The following is a 10,001-nucleotide window of genomic DNA, read 5'->3' on the forward strand; positions in this document are numbered from 1 at the left end:
TTTTTACTTTTATATTGCAATATATATCCTCTTTGACATCCCTATTAAAATATTATCTAATATTTTAATATAATAATATTTAAATATAATTGTGTGTTATGAAACCAGCTCAAGAAAAGATAGAAAAGATAGATCAACGCCTTAGAATTAAGCCTCTTCGAGGGGGCAACCTCATTTACATTACATAAATAAACAATTATTGGATGATTCAAATGACAAAACCTCCTTTCTATATATAGGAGTCTAAGGAGTCACAATATAATCCAGCTGACCTAACAATAATAATATAAAGGCACAATAATAACAATAGTGGGCTTCTATGGGGCACAATAGTAACAATATGGGCACTACATGGGTACATCAATATAATAAGTGGGTTATACTAATAAGAATAAGGGGTTACACTAGTAGTATAGGGGCCTAACATGCCCCTCTCCTTCAAAAAGTGTTGTCCTCAACGCTTGAGTAGTTCTTGATGCTTCTGTATAAAATTATTGTTCTCCCATGTGGAATCTTCAACGGGTAAGTTCTTCCACTTGATGAGATACTCTGAAATTGATCGATTTCGTAGCTGTCGGGTTCTTGTTTCTGTGACTGCTCCAGGTTCTAATATGATTTTTCCTTCCTCTTCAATTTCTGGCAATATTGTTTGAATTGGGATCTTTTGCAACTTTTGAATAAGTGGCCATACTTCTTCATCCTTCTCCCATTCTTCCCTTGCTTCGTTTATCCAATCTGGTTGGATAATATAAATAGCACAAAACAATGCTTCCACATCCTCATCCTTGAAGAGTCTTCCTATTTGGTAAGGTCGCCATTTTTTAAGTGCATGTAGTATTGCCAACATTTCCTTCTCATAAATAGCTTGCTTGAGATGTAGCAGTAAAAATACCCAATCTCCTACATCAAAACATTTTTCACTATGATGTTGATCTACCTGTTGTTTCGTTTGATTTTTCACCGAAGTGACGCTATCCTTTAAAAGTTGGAGAACTTGTTGTTGATGCTCGATGTGATCTTTCACTGCTTGAACCTTTTTCTTCTTCATATGTCCTTCTATCTCTAGAGTTTGAGGAGTGGTAATTTCTTCCAATCCTTTACAAGATATGGTAGGATTCATTTCTTGATGCTCGATGTGATCTTTCACTTCTTGAACATTTTTCTTCTTGATATGTCCTTCTATCTTGATAGTTTGAGGAGTGGTAATTTCGAATAATGAATTACAAGATATGGTTGGATTCATTTCTTCTTTCTCGATGTGATCTTTCACTTCTTGCACCTTTTTCTTCTTGATATGTCCTTCTATCTTGAGAGTTTGAGGAGTGGTAATTCTTGCCAATGCTTTACAAGATATGGTCTGATTCATTTCTTCTTTCTCTGGGGTGGGGTCCTGGCGTATATCTTCTTCTTTTGATGTTTCTTGATCCTTTTCTTCCTCCTCTTCATATTCTATGTAAAATAATTTCTTCTCATCACACTTATGACCTTTAGTGCATTTGCTATCACAATTGTAACAAAGCCCTTTTTCTCTTTTTTCTTCCAATTGTTGGGGTGTAACCCTTGTAGGTTGTGGAAGGTTAGGAGAAACAACACTTGCATCTTTATAGTTGTGAGGGGTACACTTTTTGGTTTCCATAATTTTGCTTTCCACTATGTCACAAAGCCCTTTTACTCTTTCCAATTGTTGTGGTGTTGCTCTAAAGAAGGTGTTGCTCTTTTTATCCTCATAATTCCATGAAAATTGACCACGTAACAAGTTGTTTACGAGAACAAAGTCCTTCGTACCATAAAAATTGATCTGGTTCTAAATATGAAGATGCAATACATACCTTTTGTAACAGTTGTACACTATGTAGATCAAAATATTGCTCCATCTGAAGTATCCAATTTACCGGATCCTTGCCATCAAACTTCCTCATCTTGTTTTTTCTTGATTTTAGGAGCTCGACCTTGAAACGACTGTAATTCTATACTTTTGGATCTTTAAGTTATGAAATTGTGAGCTATAGTAGCCCTTTGTGTCCTCTTTACAATGCCACTAGTCTGATCCAAATTGGATTCTCTAAGAAAACGTTATGCACAATCTCCCATGATGACCTTATTATAGACCTTTCGAGAAGAGCGAATTTGTATGAATTTCTACGTGTCACTATTTCGACCTTTGGATCTAAAAAAGATATAAAAGAAAACTACAGTCCGTCCTCTTTCTGTACCTTCTTATGAAATTTCAATCCGATCCTCAGAGAGAAAGTTATGACGATTTTCCCCAGGTCACCTGTTTTGAATGTAATTCAGGAGTCTGCAAAAATACCAACTTCCTCAGATCATATCTCCGAAAATATCGTGCGAAAAGCTCTGAAATCTGGACCCGAGGTTCAACGCGATTTCTTCTCAAATGGGTTTTTTTTGCGACTTCTGAAACATCACAGAAAACAAGTTATAGCGAAAATTCCACGATGACCTGTTTGGAGCAGCGAAACCCTAGAATCCAAAGCTCTGATACCAAATGTTATGAAACCAGCTCAAAAAAGATAGAAAAGATAGATCAACGCCTTAGAATTTAGCCTCTTCGAGGGGGAAACCTCCTTTACATTACATAAATGAACAATTATTGGATGATTCAAATGACAAATCCTCCTTTCTATATATAGGAGTCTAAGGAGTCACAATATAATCCAGCTGACCTAACAATAATAATATAAAGGCACAATAATAACAATAGTGGGCTTCTATGGGGCACAATAGTAACAATATGGGCACTACATGGGTACATCAATATAATAAGTGGGTTATACTAATAAGAATAAGGGGTTACACTAGTAGTATAGGGGCCTAACATTGTGGAATATTATTCATTTTTTAATAATAACCATATTAAAATGATTTTTAAGTATATATTTACAAATATTCAATTCTTATTATATTATTATTATTAAATTAATCTAACTAATTTGAATTTAATATTATTTTAATTAAAAATATTAATAAACCAAAATAAAACATAACAAAATAATAATAAATTTATTCAACTAATTTTTAACGGTTAATTCCTAACAACTATTTCCTAACGGCTAACTCTGGAACCAAATGCATCCTTGCTATTTAAACTTTCTGACTCACTGATTTTTTCACCTTGTCCTCGGGATGAACCACATTAGATGGTTCGAAATGTCAACAAAAAACTCATGAGTCATGATGTGATTAATCCGAAATAATTTATCAAAATTCACCATTTTAGCAAAAGCGAACCATGCACAGTGGAAATGAATGTTGTATGGCATGCATCCAGAAATGCAAGTATTGACAATCTGAACCATGTATTCGGGAATGCTAGGAGAAGAATCTTGGCTCTGAGAAATACTAATGTCCCTCCTCGTACACATATCTGAGCAAAATAGCTCTGAGCGTCAGAGGCAACTCTTCTGAGCGTCCTGGATCTGCTTCACAACAATGGTTGGATGAATTTCTTCATAGCTTCAGGTGGCCCATCATTTACTTGAGCGGGTAAATATATTCATATGGACTTCCAGTTTGCAGGTTCACTTCCAGCTTGTTATTTTTGGGTAAGCAAGGTACGTTCAGGTGAAGCTTGGATTTTGGAAAGTGCATAGATTTATGGTTGGGTTTATTAGATCCTGGGTGTTATTTAGTGTAGATGGGTGTGGGCAGTTTTTCATTTTTTAATTGAAGTTTTCACAAGTTGTGTCAAGATCTTTGGCTGGTGAGATTTCACTTGGGCTTTTCCTTTGTGTGGGAGGGTATTGGTTACTACTTATAACTTTGTTGGGATGTTTCCCTCCCCTATTCCTGAGGTGATTCATATTGTAATCTTGTTCCTTTGGGCAAAATACATTTTGGTACTCATTTGTGTTGAATATCTGTGGACACCCAAGCGGAGGCCTCATGTACGTTTGGAAGGACATTTTTAGAAGGAATCTGTCGGGGATAACATTGAGTCTTGGGTGTTATAGGAAAAACCAACCTCTGTTTACTATGGAAGAAGTGGATTGATTCTTTTAATATCTCAACGCCCTTTCAAATATATAAGTATCACATGTTGTCATAGATGGTGGAGATTTTTGGGATGCTGGTGTTGTTGTTGCTAGTTTTCTATCTATTTCTTTCTTGTTTTGGATGTTGTTACTAGGTCGGCACTTGTTTGGCTCTCTGATACTTGCTACTTTTGTGAGACAGGTATTGAGCATTGTCTCTTGGGGGAGGTGGCGCTGGTGATAATTCCCTACCACTACAAGGTAGGGAATCCTACACCGTTGTGGATCTTTGGAGTAATGTGCCCGCACATTTCTTGGTACTTTCCTTCCTTTATTTTCTTGACTGACTATTTACTCCTTTGGGTATGCTTCTCTAGGAAGTGACAACATACCCCTTCAGGTTACACATTATGTGGGTTTATTCACTTTTATTAGGCTGACGACTTGGTTTCTATCATTTGCTTTGTTATTGCCACGGTAAAATGGTATAATTTACCCTCTATTATTTTCATTGGAGGGGGAGTCTGTGTTTATCCCCTCACATTGTCTCATTATCATTAGCATCATTTATTCTTTGGAGGTCAGTGATGAGTCTTAGTATTTCAACAAGAATGTTGCAACTCCCAAGGCTAGCAACTTTAATTATCAACCCATGATTCATACAAACTCACGAGGTATCGACACCATATGTGCAACATACATTGTGTCATTCTTTTGCTGTCATGATGTAATGGAGTGAATGTAATGAAATACGATCCCATACTAATTGCATAAATGAAAATATTACTTTGAAAAGAAATTAATCCTAGGCAAGAACAACAATTTGTAATTGAAATCATAAGAGCATGAATTCAAATAAATAGGCCTAATCTACTTTTTAAAAGACATGTCCTAATTGGTGTTTTATTCTTCCTCAATCACAGATTTAGAGCCTAAGGGTTATGATTCAACCCTAGAGACAAAGACCAAGTTTTTTGAGAAAATCTGGTCAAGTTTAACATTGTTAGATGAGTGCTACAGGAAGTTACAGTGTTTGCTACATGAAGTTATAGGTTTGCTACAAGAAGATATAATTCACCGAATTACCAAGTAAATCAAATCCAAATGGGATGGGACAAATTTTGTTATTGAATAGGATGTATTAAGTCTCCATTATAAGTGGAATCACTCAGAAATACCCTTGCTAACACATGCTAAAAAATAGCAAAAAATTACTAGTCTAAAATCTAGAAATTCGAGAACTAGTGAGCTAGTTAACCTTTTAAATGACTAACCTAATCAAGTGAAAATGAAATGGATTAATTTTTGTTATTAACTTGAATGTTTTTATGATCTAATGCAAGTGGAATAAACTCATTTGCATGTTCTAAAAAATAGCAAAAAATTACTACTATTTGCTATAAGGGACTTCCAGAATATTTTAGATTTGTGAATAAGCAAACTAATACAAGTAGCTCAATGATTACTATGACCTTTCAAAGTTGTTCCAAGGATGAAATCATGCTTGTGATCCTGCAAAAGAACTCATTTCAACCATTTAACCCAATCCTACAACAAGGAATCATCAATATTAAATGCAGAAATAGGAAAAATAAGAACAAGAAATACATGTGAATAAGAAGTGCAAAGAAGAAAAGTAAATTATACAAAAGGGTCTTGAGGCTCCTGGGATGGCCAAGCTTAAGGATACTTAGAGTTATATGAAGGATACCAAGATTTAGAAGCTAAAAATGGCACCAATCTTCATTATTTGAATCAATCTAAGTACATCCATGCTAGAAATGAAAGTGGAGCTGCAAAAATACAAGTTCTCTCCACAAGAAGACTAAGAAGAACCAACCCCTAGAGGAAAACTCGAATTGGTAATTATGCAATATGATGAGGAAGTAGCCCCAAGGGTTAGCTCAACTGGTCAAATAAGTGCCTCACCGTTCGGGAGGTAACGGGGTTAATTCTCCCCGAAGCCCTTGGGGTTAGGCTTGGCTATTGGCTGCGGGGCTTGATACCCTTGATCAAGCTCAGATATTTCTGTGGATGTAGCAGCCACCCAGTGACCGTGGGTGTTCATGAACCATCAGAAAAAAAAAGCCCCAAGGGTTAGCTCAATTGGTCAAATAAGTGCTTCGTCGTTCGGGAGGTCACAGGGTCAATTCTCCTCGAAGCCCTTGGGGTTAGGCCTAGCTATTGGCCACATGGCTTGATAACCTTGATCAAGCTCAGATATTTCTGTAGACGTATCAGCCACCCAGTGATCGTGGGTGTCCGTGAACCACCAAAAAAAAAAAAAAAAAAAAAAAAAAAAAAAAAAAAAAAAAAAAAAAAAAAAAAAAAGAAAAAAAAAAACAAAAAGATGATGAGGAAGCATTCTCCTTGAAAGGAAGAAGCTTTACCCTCCAAAATCCCTCAAATAGTGGATTTGGTTCCCAACACAAGGAATCTGCGTTAAATAATAGGGAACACATTCCTAGATTTTCTCAATCAATGGAGCTCTAAAATTTGTGCAATAATTTCATAATATCTTGTTGATTTATTATCAATATTAATCCTCCTCTAGTAGGGAGCAAGTCCCCAAATTATCTCCTCCTCCAAATCTTCATAATTTGCCCAATATTCTCACAATATTCTACAAAAATAAATAATATTAGGCACAAATATGCAATTATCCATAAACCTTCCTAATGAACATATTAAAGTTAAAAATATGTCATATAATGCAAAAAGAGAGGTTTAATGTGCTGAAGGATGGTCAGATGGACCTTAATTTATGTCTAATTTGGAGGCCCATCATACCCCCTTGCTGAAAGTGTTGCTCATCCTCTTAGCAACTTAGTGACCTCATTGTGCCTCATTCATGGCCCTGATGGCCTCTATCTTGTACATTACTCATTCATTTCTCTTAAGAAGCTCGGTTGTAGGTTCTGCAAGGAAAAGCACAAAATGTAGTTGTTCTTTTCATGATTGTTTAGCAGTCCTTCAAGCACAAAAACATAACTTTCCTCTTTGCAAGTGAACTATGTTGGCTTGTAGATCCATTTCATTCACATCCTCTCCCTTGAAACCTTCATTCCATTTTCACTCATTTTTCCAAAACTATTTGTGCATAGAAAATTCACAGTGTTTCTAGAGACCATTAGCCTGTCTTTTTCCCCTTATGCAACATGGGATTTTGAAGATTTTTCAGTTTGGCAAGGTCATCTGCATGCTTTTCCAATCTCATGTTGTATTTTTTCACCATTTGGACACCTTTGAAACCCTAAAAACGCCCTCAGATGTGATATTGTAGCAATACATAGAATCTTGTAACAAACCTATAACACACCACAAATCTATCAAATCTTGACCAAAATTGCACCTCATGCTTAATTTTTTCCTCTTACCTTTTTATAACATCTTCTAGGCCTTGGAAAAAAGCTAGAAAAAGATTTGATTCTACTTGGAAAGGCTCTTTTCATCACTGTGGTTTGAGTTCTATTTTGATGGTGAATGCCTTCTTTCCTTTTGTCACTTTCTTCTTATCTTTTGTGGCCTAGATGATTTCCTCATGGACTTTAGGTTTCTCTATTTTGATTAAATCTCTCTTAGGCACTACTATTTTGGTTTTTAGCACAATTTGTTTCTTTCTTCCTTCTTCCTCCTTGAGTTTTTATTTTGGTTAATTTCCCTCTTCTCCCTCTTCTTCTGCTTCTTCATTAGCTGTTATGAAACCAACTCACAAAATAGAAGAAAGAGATAGATCGACGACTTCAAAAGTAGCCTCTTCGAGGGGGAAACCTCCTTTACATTACACAAATGAACAATTTTTGAATGACACAAATGAAAAGACCTCCTTTCTATATATAGGAGTCTAAGGGGTCACAATATAATCAGAGCCGACATAACAATAATAATGTGAGGGCACAACAATAACAATAGTGGGCTTCTATGGGGCACAATAATAACAGTATGGGGGACAACATGGGCACACCAATAACAATAAGGGGCTACAATGACGATAATAATAAGGGAATACACTAGTATTATAGGGACCTAACATGCACCTCCCCTTCAAAAAAGTGTTGTCCTCAATGCTTGAGTAGTTATGGATGATTCTGTATAAATTCTCATCCTCCCATGTGGAATCCTCAGCAGGTAAGTTTTTCCACATGATGAGATACTCTGAAATTGTTCGATTTTGTAGCTGTCGAGTTCTTATTTCTGTGACTGCTTCAGGTTCCAATATAATTTTTCCTTCCTCGTCAAGTTTTTTTGGGAGTATTGTTTGAACTAGGAGCTTGCCACCTATAACCTTCTTTAAGCATGAAACATGGAAAACTAGGTGCACTTGGGAAGATGCAGGAAGTTCCAATTTGTATGCCATAGTACCAATATTTTGCAACACCTTGTACGAAACATAATGCTTTGGTGATAATTTATTATCCTTCTTAACTTGCTTGAGGGACATTTGTTTGTATGGTTGTAGTTGTAGAAATACCCAGTCACCTACATCAAAACATCTTTCACTGTGATGGTGATCTACCTATTGTTTCATTCTATTTTGTGCCAAAGTGAGGTTATCCTTTAAGAGTTGGAGAACTTTTTGTTAATGCTCGATGTGATCTTCCACTGCTTGAACCTTATAATTTTCTCTTAAATATGATGTGATGGATGGTGGATGATATCCATAAAGTGCCATAAGTGAGGTTGTTTTTGCTAAAAGATGGAAGGAAGTGTTAAACTTCCATTTAGCTAGTGGTAACCATTTGATCCATTGTGTCTGTTTATCAGATACAAAGAAACGAAGATATCCTTCCAAACATTTGTTCATTATCTCAGTTTTCCCATCAGATTGAGGATGAAAAGATGAGCTATGAGCTAACTGAGTACCCATACAAGAAAATAATTTTATCTAAAAATTTCCAGTGAAAATAGGATCTTTATCGCTTACAATGATCTTTGGGTTTCCATGTAGCTTTTGAATTGTTTCCATAAATGCAATAACAACTGTCCTGGCTTTAAATGGATGAGATAATGCACAAAAGTGTGCATACTTGGTGAGTCTATCAAATACCACCATGATGACACTCTTTCCTTCGGACTTGGGTAAACCAGTGATAAAATCCATTGCAACCTCCTCCCAGCGTTGACATGGAATGGAAAAGGTTGTAATAGACCTGGGGTTTTAATTGTCTCAATTTTATTTTGTTGACAAACAAAACATTCCGCCACAAAATTTTGAATATAATATTTAAGGCCATCCCAAAAAAATTCCTTCTTAACCCTATGGTAACTTTTTAAAAATCCTGAATGCCCTCCTAAGGGAGAGGTGTGCAATTCAAGATTTTTTTTTTGTTGAGTTGGGAATTGATACAGAGGTATAAGTGATCTTTGTACCATAACGAATCATTTTTCCAGCTAAATGTATCAAATGTACTGGGATCTTGTTGAAACTTTTGAATGAGTTCCCACACTTCTTCGTCATTATTCCATTCATCCCTTGTTTCATTTATCCAATTTGGTTGGATAATAGAAACGGAACAAAGCAATTCTTCCACATCCTCATCCTTTCTTGAGAGTGCATCCACAACAACATTTTGTTTCCATTTTTTGTAGAAGATTTCAAAGTCATAACCCAACATCTTTGCGACCTGTTTTTGCTTCTCTTCTGAAGATAATCTTTGTTCTAAAAAGTATTTAATACTATCATGATCTGTTTTTACCTTGAAGTGTCTTTCCATTAGGTAAGGTCACCATTTCTTAAGTGCATGTAGTATTGCCAACATTTCCTTCTCATAAATAGCTTTGTGTAAATACTTTCCTTTGATTGGACAACTTTCGAAAACAATGGGTCTTTCTTCTTGCATTAAAACAACACTAATTCCATTTCCTGAGGCATCACATTCCACAATAAAGGCTTTTGTGAAGTTTGGAATAGCTAAGACTAGTGCTTGACACATTGCCTCTTTAAGATGTTCAAAGACCTTTGTTGCTTTTGGAGTCCACAAAAATGCATCTTTCTTCAGTAATGTTGTT

This window comes from Pinus tabuliformis, chromosome 5_2, assembly GCF_031772625.1.
Source record: "Pinus tabuliformis cultivar Carrire ecotype Pingquan chromosome 5_2, CPIR1, whole genome shotgun sequence".
In the NCBI taxonomy this organism is placed as follows: Eukaryota; Viridiplantae; Streptophyta; class Pinopsida; order Pinales; family Pinaceae; genus Pinus; species Pinus tabuliformis.